General features: G+C 33.4%; 1 long non-coding RNA gene across 4 annotated transcripts in view; it reads right to left on the bottom strand.

Moving 5' to 3' along the window:
* The window catches only part of LOC110425423 (uncharacterized), a 12,274-nt gene that overhangs the window by 2,507 nt on the left and 1,532 nt on the right, over nt 1-8,235 (bottom strand). For 3 of the 4 annotated variants that reach the window (XR_016351805.1, XR_016351806.1, XR_002446023.1), the window contains exon 4: nt 3,842-4,263. The exons of the other annotated variant lie outside the window; for it this stretch is intronic. This is a non-coding gene — a long non-coding RNA (uncharacterized LOC110425423). Of the gene's footprint in view, nt 1-3,841; nt 4,264-8,235 lie in introns of those variants that run through there. 4 annotated transcript variants of the gene reach the window in all.

Here is an 8,235-nt window from a genome sequence, read left to right as displayed (position 1 = left end):
AATTTTAATCTTATTCTTTCTTTTACTTCACATGGTGGGGGTCCCATATGGTCCCCATTAACTTCTTTTCTTTCTTTCATTTTTGCATATAATACTTTGCATGTAATAGTAAGTTTCACATGCACATCTCATATTCCACATAATCTAACTTTTCTTGTTTAATAAATTCCCATTTAACTTCAAATATTGAAATTGCAAATGAGTCTTCAAACTTTTCCTTATTTACCATGTGGCTCTCTGAACTTTTCATCCTTCACAATTTGGTCCTTCCAACATTTCTTAAATTTCAATTTTTTCCTATTTTTCTTTCTTTATATGTGTACAAATATAATATAAGATTTGCACCTCATCAAGGTGTCACCATAATATTTAAATATATACTTACCCGCTCTAGCTTTTCTTAATAAAGGCACGCAGGTGTTAGTATATGCCCTTGAGCCAATTACATTGGTCAACGAATATATATTATCATTTAATACATATTTAATTGCATAATTATATGTGATAAAGATTTTCCTTCATGTTAGTGCAATAATAAGGAGTTATTAAGTACTAATTGGATGAAGCCCATGGAACATAAAGGCCTTACAAGAGAATTATAAAGTTATAATTATGAGATCACTATACATCAAAGCTATATTCTTAAAATTGTTCCTAGACATTGAATTGTCAAGATAGGGCATTGACAATGCTCAAAGACTGGTACATATTAAGCCTCCTTACTTGGAAAGTAAGCAATTGATCTCATAGATTGAAGTATATGAAATACTTGAGAATAACATGTAAGTGCTTGTTAAAGAACAAGTTCACTGAACATGATCCTCTATGAGAACTTCATTTGGTATTTCACTCAAGTGTCTATGAAAAATATTTTCATATGATAGTTGTGCAGCTAGTCCTTAAACTTGAGATACCAGATCATCTTGTATTGGGAAACCCCTACCGGTTTGAAAGTAACCAAATGCCTAAACAGTGTGATTTTGGGTATGCCATGAAGCATGCGAAGGTGAATGAGTGGTCAAGAGAGGATTCATCACCCCAAGTGATATGAAGGGATGTATCTCACTTGTTCTCAATTCTTGATTAACTTGTATAAAGTCTTTGGCCAAAGCATGATGGATTTGAGGCAAGTTAGTTTCCTAAATTCATAAGGTTGGTCATGAATTACGAGAACTAATATGGATTGTCATAAGTTGACACTAAGCCATGCTTAATGACATATCCGAGATATTTGATGAAAGGATCGTATTGTACTAAGAGGCTTATCACTGAAGGGCTTTGTCAAAATCTTTAATTGACTCTCTAACATTTAGGAGATCATGATGTATTGCTAAATGCTGCTTGTAATCTATAAATATAAATTAATTATCCAATTGATATTTGATTATGATTTATATTTATTACCAACATGTTATAAGCTTAATGGGTCACACACATTAAGTGATATGATTGGGATTAAATAAAGATCATTAATTAAGTTAGACTTAATTGAAAAAGATCAAAACAAAGTAAAAAATTAATTAAGTTCTTAAAGACTTAATTAAATTAAAATACAACTGTTGTATTTAGAGTTACAAATTAGTTTGGCTATATAACTATGATATATTAGCAAACTAAAAAAACTTAAAGCCTCCAACCACTTTCAGCCGTTTCATAAAATAAGAAAAAAAATAATTTTCTTTATCTGAAAAAAAAAAAGATTCAACAAGAATTTTTTATCCTTTTGTTTCAGAAACAAAACTTGCTAGCACAAGTAAAATCCTACCTTTGAGAAAATCTTATTCAGTCACTATGTGGATTACTATCAGAGGCCAAACACTTGGGTAGCTAAAGATTTGACAAATCCTATAGGTGAAGAAACAAAGATTTTAGATTTAATTAGCTCTTGATTACGATATCTAAAGCAAAGTATGTAACTCCCAAAACTTATGAGTGTTTATAATTAATTTGAAAGTTACATGAAAAAACACAAACATTGATCTTATAGGATTCGACTGTTTATCTTATTAAATATTATTTTATTTTTTTGCTGCGTTATATTTTAATTTATTGATTATTTTTCATGTTTGAGCGTGAGGTCGAATCCCAGCAGCGAACCCCACTAATGTCATTTTTCTTCAAAATTCTTTCTTGCTTCTTCTATCCCATTTAGATTAGTCATATAATCCTCCTTCATAGCTAATCTCAATAATAATTAAAATATTAATATTTTAATATTATTTTATTATTAAAATTTTTTTTTTTTAAATTCTCCATTTGTCTCCTCAAGTCTTAAAGTGTTTCACTTTGCCCCGATTCACTTCCAAATCACTTTTTAACCTATAAATTCACCCTCGTTAAAAAAATATTATTTAATTATTATTTTCTCACGTACGAAATATTTTATTCCAAAGTATTCCTTTCGACCATTACCGCTCTTTGGTACTTAAACTTATATCAATTGACCCTTTGCCTTGTCAATACAGTCTTATTGACTCTTATACAAAGGTACGCGATGTTACATCTAGTCTCTAACATACTTTCTCAACATAAACACATGAAAAGTGAGATTTACACGAGCTAGCTTCGATGTTAACGCTAGTCGATATGCAGCTAACCCAATTCATTCCAAAATCTCAAAAGGCTCGATATATCTCAGACTTAACTTCTCTTTCTTCCCAAATCTCTTACTCTGTTTCAGTGGAGATACATTCAAAAACACAAAATCTCCCACCTATAACTCCAAAGCACAACGCCTATTATTTGCATAAGACTTTTGTCTACTCTATGTCGATTTTAAATGTTTCCTCACCAAGCTTACGACATCGAGTGCTTGTTGCACTAAATCAGGACCTAATAATTTCCTTTCTCCCACTTTAAACCATCTAATGGGTAATTTACATTTTTGTCCATACAGCACTTCAAAAGGAGCAATTCCAATACTAGTTTGGTAGCTATTATTATACGTGAATTCCTCCAAAGATAACTGATGATTCTACATAATTTCTAAATCCAACAGTATTAACCTTAACATGTCTTCGAGCATTTCCATTACGCACTCTAACTAACCATCCATTTGAGGATGATAAGTAGTGCTGAAATCTAAACGAGTGCCTTAAGCTTCATGTAACATCTTCAAAATTTATTAGTAAATTGAGGCCCTCGATCAAATATTATAGTCACAGGAACTCCATGCAATTGCACGATGCAGTCAATATAAACCTTGGCGTACTTAGTCAACCCAAAACTAGTTTTTACCAAAATAAAGTGAGTAAATTTGGTTAACTAATCCATGATTACCTAAATCGAATTATATCCCCCTCTGACATTGGGCAATCCAATCACAAAATCCATAACTATGTATTCTAATTTTCACTCGGGAATCGGTAGAGGTTGTGACAAACGTAGGGATTTCCCATGTCCAACCTTAACTTGTTGACAAGTTAGGCACGTGGCTACATATTCAGCTGCATCTTTCTTCATTCTTTGCCACCAATAAACCATTTTCAAATCATGATACATCTTGGTGGCTCCTGGATGTATAGTGCAAGCAGTGACGTAGGCTTCCTCTAAAATCTCTTACCTCAAATTATCTTGATCTGGCACATATGTTCAAGATTTATACTTCAACAATCTGTCATCTCCACACATAAATTTTTGATCTCGCTTTTCAGATCTTAAGATTCTCATTACAAATTCATCTTGATCCTGGGCACTACGAAGTCGATCCAAGATCAGTGGTTGTACTCTAAAATAAGCAATAAGGGGATTAGGCCCACCAATATCGATCTTGATACCCATATTGCCTAAGTTTCGCCATCCACGCAATATACTTTTTCGTTCAATAGACAAATGTGCCATACTCCCTATAGATTTTTTACTCAAAATGTCGACCACCACGTTCGCCTTACCAGGGTGATATTGAATGGTACAATCGTAATCTTTGAGCAATTCATCCATAAGCATTGCCTTAAATTAAGATCACATTGTTGAAATATATAATTTAAACTTTTGTGATCAGTATATATTTCAAAGCTTTCCCCATATAGGTAATGATGCCAAATCTTTAATGCAAATACTATGTTGCCATTTCCAAGTCATAGGTAAGGTAGTTTTGCTCGTTCCTCTTAAGTTGTCTTGAAGCATACATGATAACTCTACCATTTCGCATTAACATGCATCCCAATCCAACTCTTGTCATACCAATGTCAATTGCCACTACAACTATGTAGAATTTAAGTTTCTTAGAGAAGTTCCCTTTATTATCTACGGACATCAAAGCTCCTGCAATAAGGGAATATTAACGAGAGTCACTAGGGTGGAAATGGGACAATTATTTGACATGCATAGTAGCCAAAGTAGATGCATTAATGGAGGAAGACATCTCGACTATTAAAATGGTGCCAATAGTTAACAAATTTGAAGATGTGTTTTTGGAAGAATTGCCAAGGTTGCCCCCTAAAAAGGAGGTTAAGTTTTGCATTAATTTGATTCCTGGCACGGAACCAATATCCAAAGCTCCTTACCGGATGGCACTAACAAAATGTGAGTACTTCGAGAACAATTGCAAGAGTTAAGGGGGAAAGGATTTATTTATCCAAGTACTTCACCATTGGGAGCTTCGATACTATTTGTAAAAAAGAAGGAAGGAAGTTTGAGGTTGTGTGTGGATTATCAAAAGTTGAATAGTGTAACTATCAAGAACAAGTACCCACTTCCCAAGATCGATGATTTATTCTATCAACTACAAGGAGCGTGATATTTCTCAAAAATTGACTTGCATTCTAGGCATCATCAATTAAGAATTCGAGACGAGGATATACCAATAATGCATTTCCTATGAGGTACGAGCATTTTGAGTTTTTGGTGATGTCCTTTATTTTAACCAATGCTCCCACTGCTTTTTATGGATTTAATGAATAGAGTATTTTGAGGCCTATTTGGACAGATTCATGTGGTATTCATTGATGATATCTTGGTGTATTCTCGAAGCCCTGAAGACCATGCACAATATTTATGAATGGTGTTGCAGACACTCCAAGAACACGAATTATATGCAAAGTTTTCAAAGTGTGCTTATTGGTTAAAGAGCGTTAGCTTTCTCGAACATGTAATATCAAAAGAAGGGAATAGTATGGATCCGTAAAAGGTTGTGTCAACTCAAACTTGGTTAAAATCTAGTACGGTTACTAAGATTCAAAGTTTTCTTGGATTGGCCAGATATTACTGTCGATTTGTATAGGATTTCTTGAAAAGATAGTTTACCAAATGGTTTGTATAGGATTTGTATAGGACTACTAAATGTAAAGATAGTTTCTAAAGATTAAAAGTGTGTTTAATCTCGACACCAATCTTAAGTTTACCAAATGGTTCAGGAGGTTATGTTGTGTATTGCAACACATCAATAGTTGGATTGGGATGCATGTTAATGCAAAATGATAGAGTTATTGCATACGGTTCAAGGCAACTTAAGAGGCACAAGCAAAACTATCCTACTCACGACTTGAAAATGGCAAAAATAGTATTTACATTAAAAATTTCGCATCATTACCTATACAGGGAAAGCCTTGAAATATATACTGATTACAAAAATTTAAAGTCTATATTTCAACATCATGATCTCAATTTAAGATAACACCGATGGATGAAGTTGCTCAAAGATTACGATTGTACCATTCAATATCACCCTAGTAAGGTAAACGTGGTGGCTGACGCTTTATGTAGAAAATCTATGGGGAATATGACACATTTGTCTGTCGAACAGAAAACTATAGTGCGTGGATGGTAAAACTTAGCCAATATGGGGATTAAGATCGATATTGGTGGACCTAATGCCCTTATTGCTTATTTTCGAGTACGACCAATGATCTTGGATCGAATTCATAGTACCAAGGGCCTCAATTAATTTGTGATGAGAATCTTAGAATCTGAAGAACAAGATCAAAAATTTATGTATGAAGATGAACTATTGAAGTATGAATCTCGAACATATGTGCTAAATCAAGATAATTTGAGGAAAGAGATTTAGAGGAAGCCCACATCACTGCCTACACTGTACATCCAGGAACCAACAAGCTGTATCATGATTTGAACATGATGTATTGGTGGCAAGGAATGAAGAAAGATGTAGATGAATAAGTAACCAAGCGCCTAACTTGTCAACAAGTTAAGGCTGAACATGGGAAACCCCCAAGTTTGCTACAACCCCTATCGATTCTAGAATGGAAATGGGAATATGTGGATATTGTGACTGGATTGACTCACGTCAGAGAGGGATATGATTCGATTTAGGTAATCGTGGATCAGTTAACTAAATCTACTCACTTTATTCTAGCAAAACCTAATTATAGGTCGACTAAGTATGTCAAGGTTTATATTGACTTTATCGTGCAATTGCATGGAATTCCTATGACCATAGTATCTAATCGAGGGCCTCAATTAACTAATAAATTTTGGAAAAGTTTACATGAAGCTTTAGGCACTCGTTTAGATTTCAACACTGCTTATCATCCTCAAATGGAAGGTCAGCTAGGGCGTATAATACAAACGCTCGAAGACATGCTTAGGTCAATAGTGTTAGATTTGGAAATTAAATGGAATCGTCAGTTATCTTTGGCAGAATTCACGTATAATAGTAGCTACCAATCTAGTATTGGAACGGCTCATTTTGAAACGTTGTATAGACAAAAGTGTAAATCACCCATTGTATGATTTGAAGTGAAAAAAAGAAAATTATTAAGTCCTGATTTAGTGTAATAAGCACTTGATGTGGTGAGCTTGGTGAGGGAACATTTAAAATCGACACAAAGTAGACAGAAGTCTTATGCAGATAATAGACGTCATCCTTTGGAGTTTCAAGTGGGAGATTTGATGTTTTTGAAGGTATTCCACTAAAACAGAAAAAGAGATTTAGAAAGAAAAGGAAGTTGAGTCCAAGATATATCGGACCTTTTAAGGTTTTGGAACAAATTGGGTTAACAACATATCAGCTAGCCTTATCATCGGAGCTAGCTCGTGTGAATCCCACTTTTCATGTGTCTATGTTGAGAAAGTATGTTAGAGACTCGACACATATCATACATTACAATTTAGTTCCTTTGGATGAAGGATTAACTTTTAAAGAACAACCAATAGCAATATTGGATTGACAAGTGAAGTCATTACACTCTAAAGAAGTTGCCTCAGTGAAGATCTTGTGGCAAAATCGATAGTAAAAGAGGCAACTTGGGAACCTAAAAAGGAAATGAAGAAGAAATACCCACACCTTTTCAAGACTAAGGTATGCATTACCAACCCAGTCCATTTAAATTCGATGACGAATTTGCTTTAAGTGGGAGAGATTGTAATGCCCTATAACCTAAAACAATAGTTAATATGACTTTAAGGACAAGATTAAGCCCAATTGAGGCCAATTAAGGAGTTTAGGAGTGGTAAAAGGGGACAAGAATATTTTAAAATAAAATATTTCATGTGTAATAAAATAATAATATTTTATTAAGATTATCGTTATGGAGTAAAAAGGAGCGATAGAGCTAAACCGGGATAAATTAAAATGATTTGAAACCCCAGAAGCTAGATGAAAATTTTTGAAATTAAATAATATTTTACTAATAAAATATTATTAAAATAATATTAAGATATTTCTATTGTGAGTGATGGACGAACTCACATAATTTAAGCATTTAACTTAAGTGGGGGAGATATAATATAATTTTGATAATTTGATGTATAAAATATTATTTTCTTCATTCTAGAATATTATTTAAATGAGCGAAATTTTAGTGATGTAAGTATTAAAAATAGTATATGTGAATTTGGAAGGAATGGAGACATGGAGAATTAATTGAGATAATGAAGATATGTGGGATAATGAAATGTGCATGTGAATTCACTATTACATGCACAAAGGGGAAAGTTAGTGAGAAACATGTGGGCCACCATGTGAAGTAAAAAAAAGAATAAGAATAAATCTTATTGCATGCAATAAGATTGGTGCATTAGGTGGCCAAATGAGGAAAGAAAAAAATATGGGATGCACGTGACTTGAATAGCTTAATGACTGACCAAATAAAATATAAAGTAAAGGTTGTGCATGAAATATGATTGGATGAATAAGGTGGTGCATGAAATAAAAAATGAAGAAAGAAAAGATGAGGTAGTGAAGGTGGCGGACGGAGAAGATAAATGAGGATAGATATTTGACCAATGAACAAGGGAGAAAATTGATGCATGAAAATTGAATGGGTGATGAGTTGG

The sequence above is a fragment of the Theobroma umbraticum genome, unplaced genomic scaffold, assembly GCF_002168275.2.
Source record: "Theobroma umbraticum cultivar Fairchild unplaced genomic scaffold, ASM216827v3 scaffold_81.0, whole genome shotgun sequence".
NCBI classification, from domain to species: Eukaryota; Viridiplantae; Streptophyta; class Magnoliopsida; order Malvales; family Malvaceae; genus Theobroma; species Theobroma umbraticum.
Note: the sequence above shows the minus strand (reverse complement) of the source record. Positions and strands in the feature narration are given on the sequence as shown.